This window comes from Bubalus bubalis, chromosome 20 (assembly GCF_019923935.1).
Source record: "Bubalus bubalis isolate 160015118507 breed Murrah chromosome 20, NDDB_SH_1, whole genome shotgun sequence".
In the NCBI taxonomy this organism is placed as follows: domain Eukaryota; kingdom Metazoa; phylum Chordata; class Mammalia; order Artiodactyla; family Bovidae; genus Bubalus; species Bubalus bubalis.
In genome coordinates this window covers 34,989,249-34,998,103 of record NC_059176.1, presented here as the reverse complement: position 1 = coordinate 34,998,103, position 8,855 = coordinate 34,989,249, and positions in this window count along the sequence as shown.

Genomic DNA, 8,855 nt, shown 5'->3' with positions numbered 1-8,855 from the left:
TCACTGTCTATTTCTTCTTGAATGGGGAGAGGCTTATAAAAATCCTCTCATTTAAAACATATTTGCTAAAGTCTAGCTACCTAATAACTAGATTTGGGGAGTCCACCATGGACAAAAGAACCACTTTGTCAAATACTTTTGAGAGTCTGTCTACTGTTATCTTCTTTTTGAATATTTAGAATTTCCTGTAGTTTGTTATACATTCTGAAAAAGTTCTGCAATGCTGAAAAGAAATCTGTTTACTTTGGCTCACTCATTATATCCCCAAATTATTTTACTGTAAATGCCACCATCTCCCCTTTATCTTATTCTGTAACGTTTATTAACAACTGTGAACAGTTTTCAGGAAATTCTACACTAAGCAAAAATTTCCCTTGACACTGACTCAGCCAACTCTATCTTTTCTCCTTTCTAAAGCTGAAATTGACTGTGTGGATCACAATAAACTATGGGAAATTCTGAAAGAGATGGGAATACCAGACCACCTGACCTGCCTCTTGAGAAATCTGTATGCAGGTCAGGAAGCAACAGTTAGAACTGGACATGGAACAACAGACTGGTTCCAAATAGGAAAAGGAGTTCGTCAAGGCTGTATATTGTCACCCTGTTTATTTAACTTCTATGCAGAGTACATCATGAGACACGCTGGACTGGAAGAAACACAAGCTGGAATCAAGATTGCCAGGAGAAAAATCAATAACCTCAGATATGCACCCTTATGGCAGAAAGTGAAGAGGAATTAAAAAGCCTCTTGATGAAAGTGAAAGTGGAGAGTGAAAAAGTTGGCTTAAAGCTCAACATTCAGAAAACGAAGATCATGGCATCCGGTCCCACCACTTCTGGGAAATAGATGGGGAAACAGTGGAAATAGTGTCAGACTTTGTTTTTTTGGGCTCCAAAATCACTGCAGATGGTGACTGCAGCCATGAGTGAAGTAAGCCAGAAAGAAAAACACCAATACACTATACTAACGCATATATATGGAATTTAGAAAGATGGTAACAATAACCCTGTATACGAGACAGCAAAAGAGACACTGATGTATAGAACAGTCTTTCAGACTCTGTGGGAGAGGGAGAGGGTGGAATGATTTGGGAGAATGGCATTGAAATATGTATACTATCATATATGAAACGAGTCGCCAGTCCAGGTTCGATGCACAATACTGGATGCTTGGGGCTGGTGCACTGGGACGACCCAGAGGGATGGTATGGGGAGGGAGGAGGGAGGAGGGTGCAGGATGGGGAACACATGTATACCTGTGGCGGATTCATTTCGATATATGGCAAAACCAATACAATATTGTAAAGTTAAAAAATAAAATAAAATTAAAAAAAATTAAAAAAAATAAATAAATAAAACCAAAAAAAAAAAAAAAAAAAAAGATGCTTACTCCTTGGAAGGAGTTATGTCCAACCTAGATAGCATATTCAAAAGCAGAGACATTACTTTGCCAACAAAGGTCCGTCTAGTCAAAGCTACGGTTTTTCCTGTGGTCATGTATGGATGTGAGAGTTGGACTGTGAAGAAGGCTGAGCGCCGAAGAACTGATGCTTTTGAACTGTGGTGTTGGAGAAGACTCTTGAGAGTCCCTTGGACTGCAAGGAGATCTAACCAGTCCATTCTGAAGGAGATCAGCCCTGGGATTTCTTTGGAGGGAATGATGCTAAAGCTGAAACTCCAGTACTTTGGCCACCTCATGCGAAGAGTTGACTCGTTGGAAAAGACTCTGATGCTGGGAGGGATTGGGGGCAGGAGGAGAAGGGGACGACAGAGGATGAGATGGCTGGATGGCATCACTGACTCGATGGACGTGAGTCTGAGTGAACTCCGGGAGTTGGTGATGGACAGGGAGGCCTGGCGTGCTGCGATTCATGGGGTCGCAAAGAGTCGGACACGACTGAGTGACTGAACTGAACTGAACTGAAAGCCGAAATTTTTTACAGGCAAGAGCGTATCACTTATATACATTGTTTTCCTTCCCTTCTGAACTGCTGGCTCCTAGTTAAGTGACTGTAGCACGGGCTCTACCCTGAAGTTCTGCTGAGCTTGTTCTTCCGCTCTGCTCAGCAGAATTAATTCCCAGATCCCGGAGCTTTCTCTCTGTTCTCATCCTTTTTTTTTTTTTTTTTTTCATTTTGATGTAGGAAATGATGCCAGAGAAAACTTTATCCTTCAAATTCCTTCTTTCCTTACAGAGCAGGCATGTTCCTAGGCACTGCTCAGTTTCTTTTGGGTTTCTCCTTTCCATTTTAATTTTTGCCCCCTTTAGCTCTATGTAGTCATTCAGTGATACGTAAGCGCGTGTGCTGTGGGAGATGCGGGAGATTGTGGTCGTGAACAGGACACAGTCTGCCCTCAAGTAACTCCTCTACAGTGTGACCTGTGCGGAGAGAATATAGCCTTCCTTCTAAATATGGGCTTTCTCTAGGCCTCTGTGCCTGGTTCCCCCGCTCCCATCCCCTTCCATTCCCTGGGCTTTCTCTTTCCTTCTTTCTTCTGCATTCTCTCACTGGTTACCTCATCCATTCCCTAGGCTTCAACTATTCTGTGTATACAGATGACCCTCTCGCTTCTGATTACTTGTCTCCCAAAATGCAGACTCCTGTTTCCAAACACCTGATTTATTTACCTATGTGCCAGGAAATGCATTTAAGAGTCAGCACTTTGAAGATGAAAATTCTCTCCATGTTTCCCTCCACCTCCACACAAGAATGTTCCTCCTGACCTTGCCGTCCTGCTGATGGTCCTGCTGGCTTGGCCGCATCCCCAAGGCCACAGTCACCGATTCCCCCTTTGTCCTGTCAGTGCCAGGGCCCGAAGAGTCTGTCTCCTCATTGTCTGGTCTCACTGTTAGAAGATCAGCTCTTCTCTCGCTCTCTGGATTGTTGAGTCTCCTGAGTGGGCCTCTTGAACTTGGTGTCCTCCACCCACTGTCTATGTCCATTCCAAATTAATTGCTTTTTGGCAGAACTTTGATTATGTCTCTTATCATCAGCAACTTTTAATGCCTTGTTTTGTGCCTTTGTGAATATAGTTTTTGCCGCCTAACATCCAAGGGTCTGTATAACACCCCTCCTGCTTCAACTCATGTTTTCATCCTATTCATACCTTGAAATCCAGCCCAGAGGCCATCTCCTGCAGAAGACCTCCTGTTTTCCCCAAACAGCGCTGCTCTCTCTATCCTCTGAAGTCCTGTTGGCACCTCTTATGACCCGTACTAGAGTAATCTGTGTACTAATGTAATCTAGTCCTGTATGTCTCCTCTATTCCTCTCTTCATCACTACGTAGGTGTTAACTCACCTTCTTCGAATACTACAAGTGGTTGGATGTTCACTGCTTTTCACACATGTGTGTCAAGGGCCTTAAAAGAACCAGAGATCAATAACCATCCTTTGCCCCTCAGTGTCCTGCCTACATAAGAGGCCACCCTGTTCAGAGAGTCACTGTATCTAGACGACCCAGGACACTGGTTGGATACTGTGATGAGGAACTCTTTGGAGAGAAGCATCTCAAAGTACTAGCAGAATCTAAAGAGAAGACCTGGATCCTTGATGAAATCTCTGTGTGCTTGGATCAATCTCAAGGCCACTTATCTTTACATTTCTCACTAAGAAAACCACAAATCTCTTGTTTCTAAGGTTTTTGATTTGATTGAAAATGGATATTTCCAGTTGATACACCTAGTGGTGAAAACTTCTTAAATCCCTTCCCTCACTTCTCTTCCCAAGAGCACCGACACCCTTTGCAGCTCTGTTCTAGCAGCAGGGGAAGGCGGACTGAGGCAGATTGGAAAGTCTGCTGGCTGAGCTGGGCCCTAGCAGGGAGGAAAGGGAAGAAAAGGGTAGCCAGGGGAAGAAGCAGTGATTTCTCTGTAAGTTGAGGATTGTCTGTATGGTTCTCCTAAAAAAAGACGGTGCAAAATTCAAATCCAAGTTCAAGAAGATTCCACCTGACTGGAAGGCAAAGTTGAATATCCAGGCACCGTGTGGAGTAGTGGGAGTGGGTAATTGCCCCCAAATTTATTCTTTAGTTGTCTCTTATATTCAGATATTCTCCATAGCTACTTCTTGGAGGAATAGCTGAGTTACTTGTTCTGGGTTTTTGGCTGGGTTTTATTCTTAGAAGGACATTTCTAAGTCAATATGCTGTCATCATTCGCCTGCTCCTACAGGCTCCTGCCTCCTAAAAATGTTTCTGACTCTTCTGTGTTCATTCAAATGAATGTTTCATCTTAACCCATGGGTATGAGACAATGGACTTTGGCTGCTTATTCATGAGAGCGAGGTCTGCAGGACAGACGGCAGAGCCGGCATGATAAAGACGTGATCCGGGGGATAGAGCTGGAGGCCAGAAGAGTCCCATGTCAAAGGTCGAAACGGAGTAGCGACAGCAAAGAAAGTCAGTTGTAAAAATCCATGGCCAGCTGTGAAAGCGCAGTACCTGGGTCCATATTTGACAGAACTGATCCGGAGTCGGTGTTTCAGATGGAAGGTGAGCAGTTTGTCCCTCTGCTTTCTGCTTGGCTAGAGAAAAGGCTTTATCATGCTGATCCCTCAGTAGGACTAAAGATTGTTTTTCAAAAATGTTTAATGATTTCTTAAAACTCCTTTGAAATAACTCTTATTTTTAAATTTTTAATTTTTGGAATGGAGAAAATTTTAAAATAAGGGTTATTTCAAAGGAATTCTGGAATAGAGAAAATTATTTGCAATTGAGACAATATTTTTTGGAATAGAGAAAATTATCTACTTTATTCCATGAAATCACTGGTAGATATGCTTGGAGCTGGGTGCTGGCTTAGAATGGGCTGGTATCTTTCTTTTCGTTTTATACCCACACAGGTTAAGTGAGGGCACCCAGGGGCACACGTTAGTGGCAGAAGTGGGAATACGGTCACTTCTTAGGGGTTCTGGGGTGGGTTCCCAGCACTTAAATGTCATGGCTGAAAAACCTGCTTCCTAATCCTATATGTACAGAGGTTATTTCCTTCAAAAGAGTTGTGGAGCTGTGCCAGAGAGAAGGCAAAGAATATCCATTTTTCTCTTCTCTCCTCAGCCCTTCCACTTTCCCTATAATGGCTGCATGTTCTTAGGCCAGAACCATATAAAAATCAATCCCATTACCTGACTGCCTGGTGCTGTGGGACATCCAGCATTAAGAAAAATGTCGCGGGGGAGAATGGTGGCCTTTCAAGGGCTTTTTATTGATTTTCAATGAGTTTAACTGTTATCCCCAGGCTTTCAGACACCATTATCTCTTCGTATTGAAAATTGATTATACTTTTTGTTTTTAAGTGGAACTTGCCTGATGCAAGGAAATCAGCCAGAGTCAGTCATGATGTACCAAGTTAGGGACCTGACTGTGAGATTCACACTTTGGAGCACTTTGGGTAGCCCAAAAGGAAGGAAGCCATGGGAAGAGGTAAAGAAAGAAAATGGGAACTAAGGGACTTCCCCGGTGGTTCAGGGGTTAAGACTTCACCTTCTGATGCAAAGAGTGCAGATTCGATCCCTGTCGGGAGACTAAGATCCCCTGTGCCTTGGGGCCAAGAAACCAAAAAATAAAACAGAGACAATGTTGTAACAAATTCAATACAGACTTTAAAAATGGTCCACATTAAAAAAGAAAGGAAAATGGGAACCAAGAAAAAGTAATGATAAATAGAACGACAGCTCATTACAGGTTTGGGAAGGAGTAGCCAAGCTGGGACGCTGAGAGGCCACCTGTGCAAAAAGACTCATCCTAACCACCAGCTCCTCCAGGTGCTCAAGAGAGATAAATCTAACTGTGCAAGTGCTCCTGAGCTCTGAGAAGGAAAAATAACTATTGCCTCTTGCCTGGAAAATCCCATGGATGGAGGAGCCTTGTAGGCTACAGTCCATGGGGTTGCTGAGTTGGACACGACTGAGCGACTTCATTTTCACTTTAGGTTCAAAACAGCTCCACACTGAGATCATCTGTGAAGAAGTGAACCAGAAAAGGGAAAAGATTTTTCTACTAACTGGAGAGAATGATAAGCCACAGACATCTGGGGATCACTGGTCCCAAATCTGTGCCTGTAGGATGACAGAGGTCCAGGGCCAGCATCAATGGAAAACACTGGAGCCAGGGGATGGCTAGGCATAGACATTGGCTCTTAAGGTGTTTGATTCACCCTTCCTTCATGGCACACCCCCTCCTCTCCCCTCCACACCCTGGAGACTCTGAGAAAGTAATTTCATCAGGAGCCTAATCTTGGTGAGGCTCAGGGACCATTTAAATGTTACTTGTGGGCACTTCTGAGTATTTTGAAATGTTTAGGGAGAGCACTTACTATGTAAAAATGACACCTGTCTTCTGTGGCGAGGGCTTAGAGCAATGAGATTGGGATTATTCTTGTACTTATAACTCTATTTTTGCTTACACAACCTGACTCCCAAGAGGGATGGAGTAGAATTATCCCTTAACCTCTCTGTTCACGGCCTTTACATTGTTTTTACCTGCAAGGGGACCCTTGATGTTTATTTTAACTATATTGCATCTTCTATAAAAAATATTGATGGAAGTGTTTGTCCACCTTTTACTTACAGATGTTTTTTCACTTAGGAACTGAGGTAAAGATGTCATAAATTTTGTTATGTAACACTGATTTCTTCCCAAGCTATTATCCTGCATTTTTAACCCCCTTTGGACATATTTATCTAGCTGCAATTATTTAAACTGAAGTTCTCCAAAATGAGCCACCTTCATTTCTTTTCTTCTCAGACTAGCTTTCCCACCTGCCTCTCACATCACTGTGAATGATTATTCCATTGGTCTCCAGTCTTTGAACTTCTAAATCAGTACATAACTGCTAAGTCACTTCAGTCGTGTCCGACTCTGTGCGACCCCATAGACAGCAGCCCACCAGGCTCCATCGTCCCTGGGATTTTCCAGGCAAGAACACCTGAGCAGGTTGCCATTTCCTTCTCCAATGCATGAAAGTGAAAAGTGAAAGTGAAGTCGCTCAGTCGTGTCCAACTCTTAGTGACCCCATGGACGGCAGCCTACCAGGCTCCTTCGTTCATGGGATTTTCCAGGCAAGAGTATTGGAGTGGGGTGCCATTGCCTTCTCTGAAATCAGTACATAACTGTTGAGTACCTATTATATGTAGATCACTGGGTTAAAATTTGGGGGAATATGGAGATGTGTGGACACATTGGTTTCATAATCTTTTTGAAAATTGTTGAAGTATGGTTTATTTACAATGTTGTGTTAATTTCTATTGTATAGCCAAGTGACTCAGTTATACATATGAATATGTATTCTTTTTCATATTCTTTTCCATTATGGTTTGTCACAGGATATTAAACATAGCTCCCTGTGCTGTACAGTAAGAACTTGTTGTCTATCCACCCTATGTATAACAGCTTGTCTCTGCTAACCCCAAACTCCCAATCCCTTCTCTTCTTCCTTCCCTCCCCCTTAGCAGCCATCAGTCTGTTCTCCATATCTGTGAGTCTCTTTTTGTTTCATAGATACGTTGATTTATATTGTATTTTAGGTTCTGCATATAAGTGATAGCATATGGTGTTTGTCTTTCTCTTTTTGACTTACTTCACTTAGTATGATAATCTCTAGGTCCATCCATGTTGCTGCAAAAGGCATTATTTCATTCTTTTTCATGGCTGAGTAATACTCCACTGTATATATGCACCTCGTTTTCTTTATCCATTCATCTGTTGATGGACCTTTAGTTTGTTTTCATGTCTTGGTTATTGTAAATAGTGCTGCTATGAATATAGGGGTGCATGTATCTTTTTGAATTATAGTTTTGTCTGGGTGATTTCATAATTTTGATGATGAACTTGAGTAGCAACATCCAAGTGGTATGACCATTGGCAATGTGGGTATTAATGGAAAGGATGCTGTGGGCATCACCCAGCTCCTCTTCAGAAAAAAGGTTATTCATTCTCCCAGATACCTGATGTGATGGTTCCCACCTGAGTCCTTCTCTGAGCCTTACCCTTTGCCTGCAGAGGGAGCTGCCTTGTCTGAGGGGAAGTAGTGGTTTTGGTGTGTGTGTATTAAGTCGCTTCAGTTGTGTCTGACTCTTTGTGACCCCATGGGCTGTAGCCTGCCAGGCTCCTCTGTCCATGGGATTCTCCAGGCAAGGACACTGGACTGGGTTGGCATGCCCTTCTCCAGGGGATCTGCCCAACCCAGGGATCAAACCCACATCTCTTATGTCTCCTGCATTGGCAGGTGGGTTCTCCTGAGGTATACAACCCAATAAAAAAAAAACCTGGCCAACTAGAGGAAACAAAGTCATGGCCCCCTTGGTTCAATCAGAAGAACTCTGCAGAGTTAGCATAGCTCCAGAGTCTCTGTGAGATAGGTACCCCAGCTCAATTGGTACCCCCTCTGCCCTGTTCTACTGCCCTCACACCACACAAGCATTCCTAGGAGACTGCAATAATACAGCCTCACTTAGAGTTTTTATCTCCTAAGGCAATGATCATATCTTATCTTCTCCCCATCTTCCACCACCAATATATTAGACTGGTTCAAATAATCACAATTCAAACAAATTAAATCTGGTTTAAGCCCTGATGCTGGGAAAGATTGAAGACGGGAGGAGAAGGGGATGACAGAGGATGAGATGGCTGGATGGCATCACCGACTCGATGGACATGAGTTTGAGTAAGCTCTGGGAGTTGGTGATGGACAGGGAGGCCTAGCGTGCTGCAGTCCATGAGGTTACAAAGAGTTGGACACGACTGAGCGGCTGAACTGAACTGAACGGAAGCCCTCCTAGCAGATGACAAGATGGGCATCACCACCTTCTTGTCCCTTTCCCCCTTTCTTCTGGACTGAGAACCCATAAGGCCT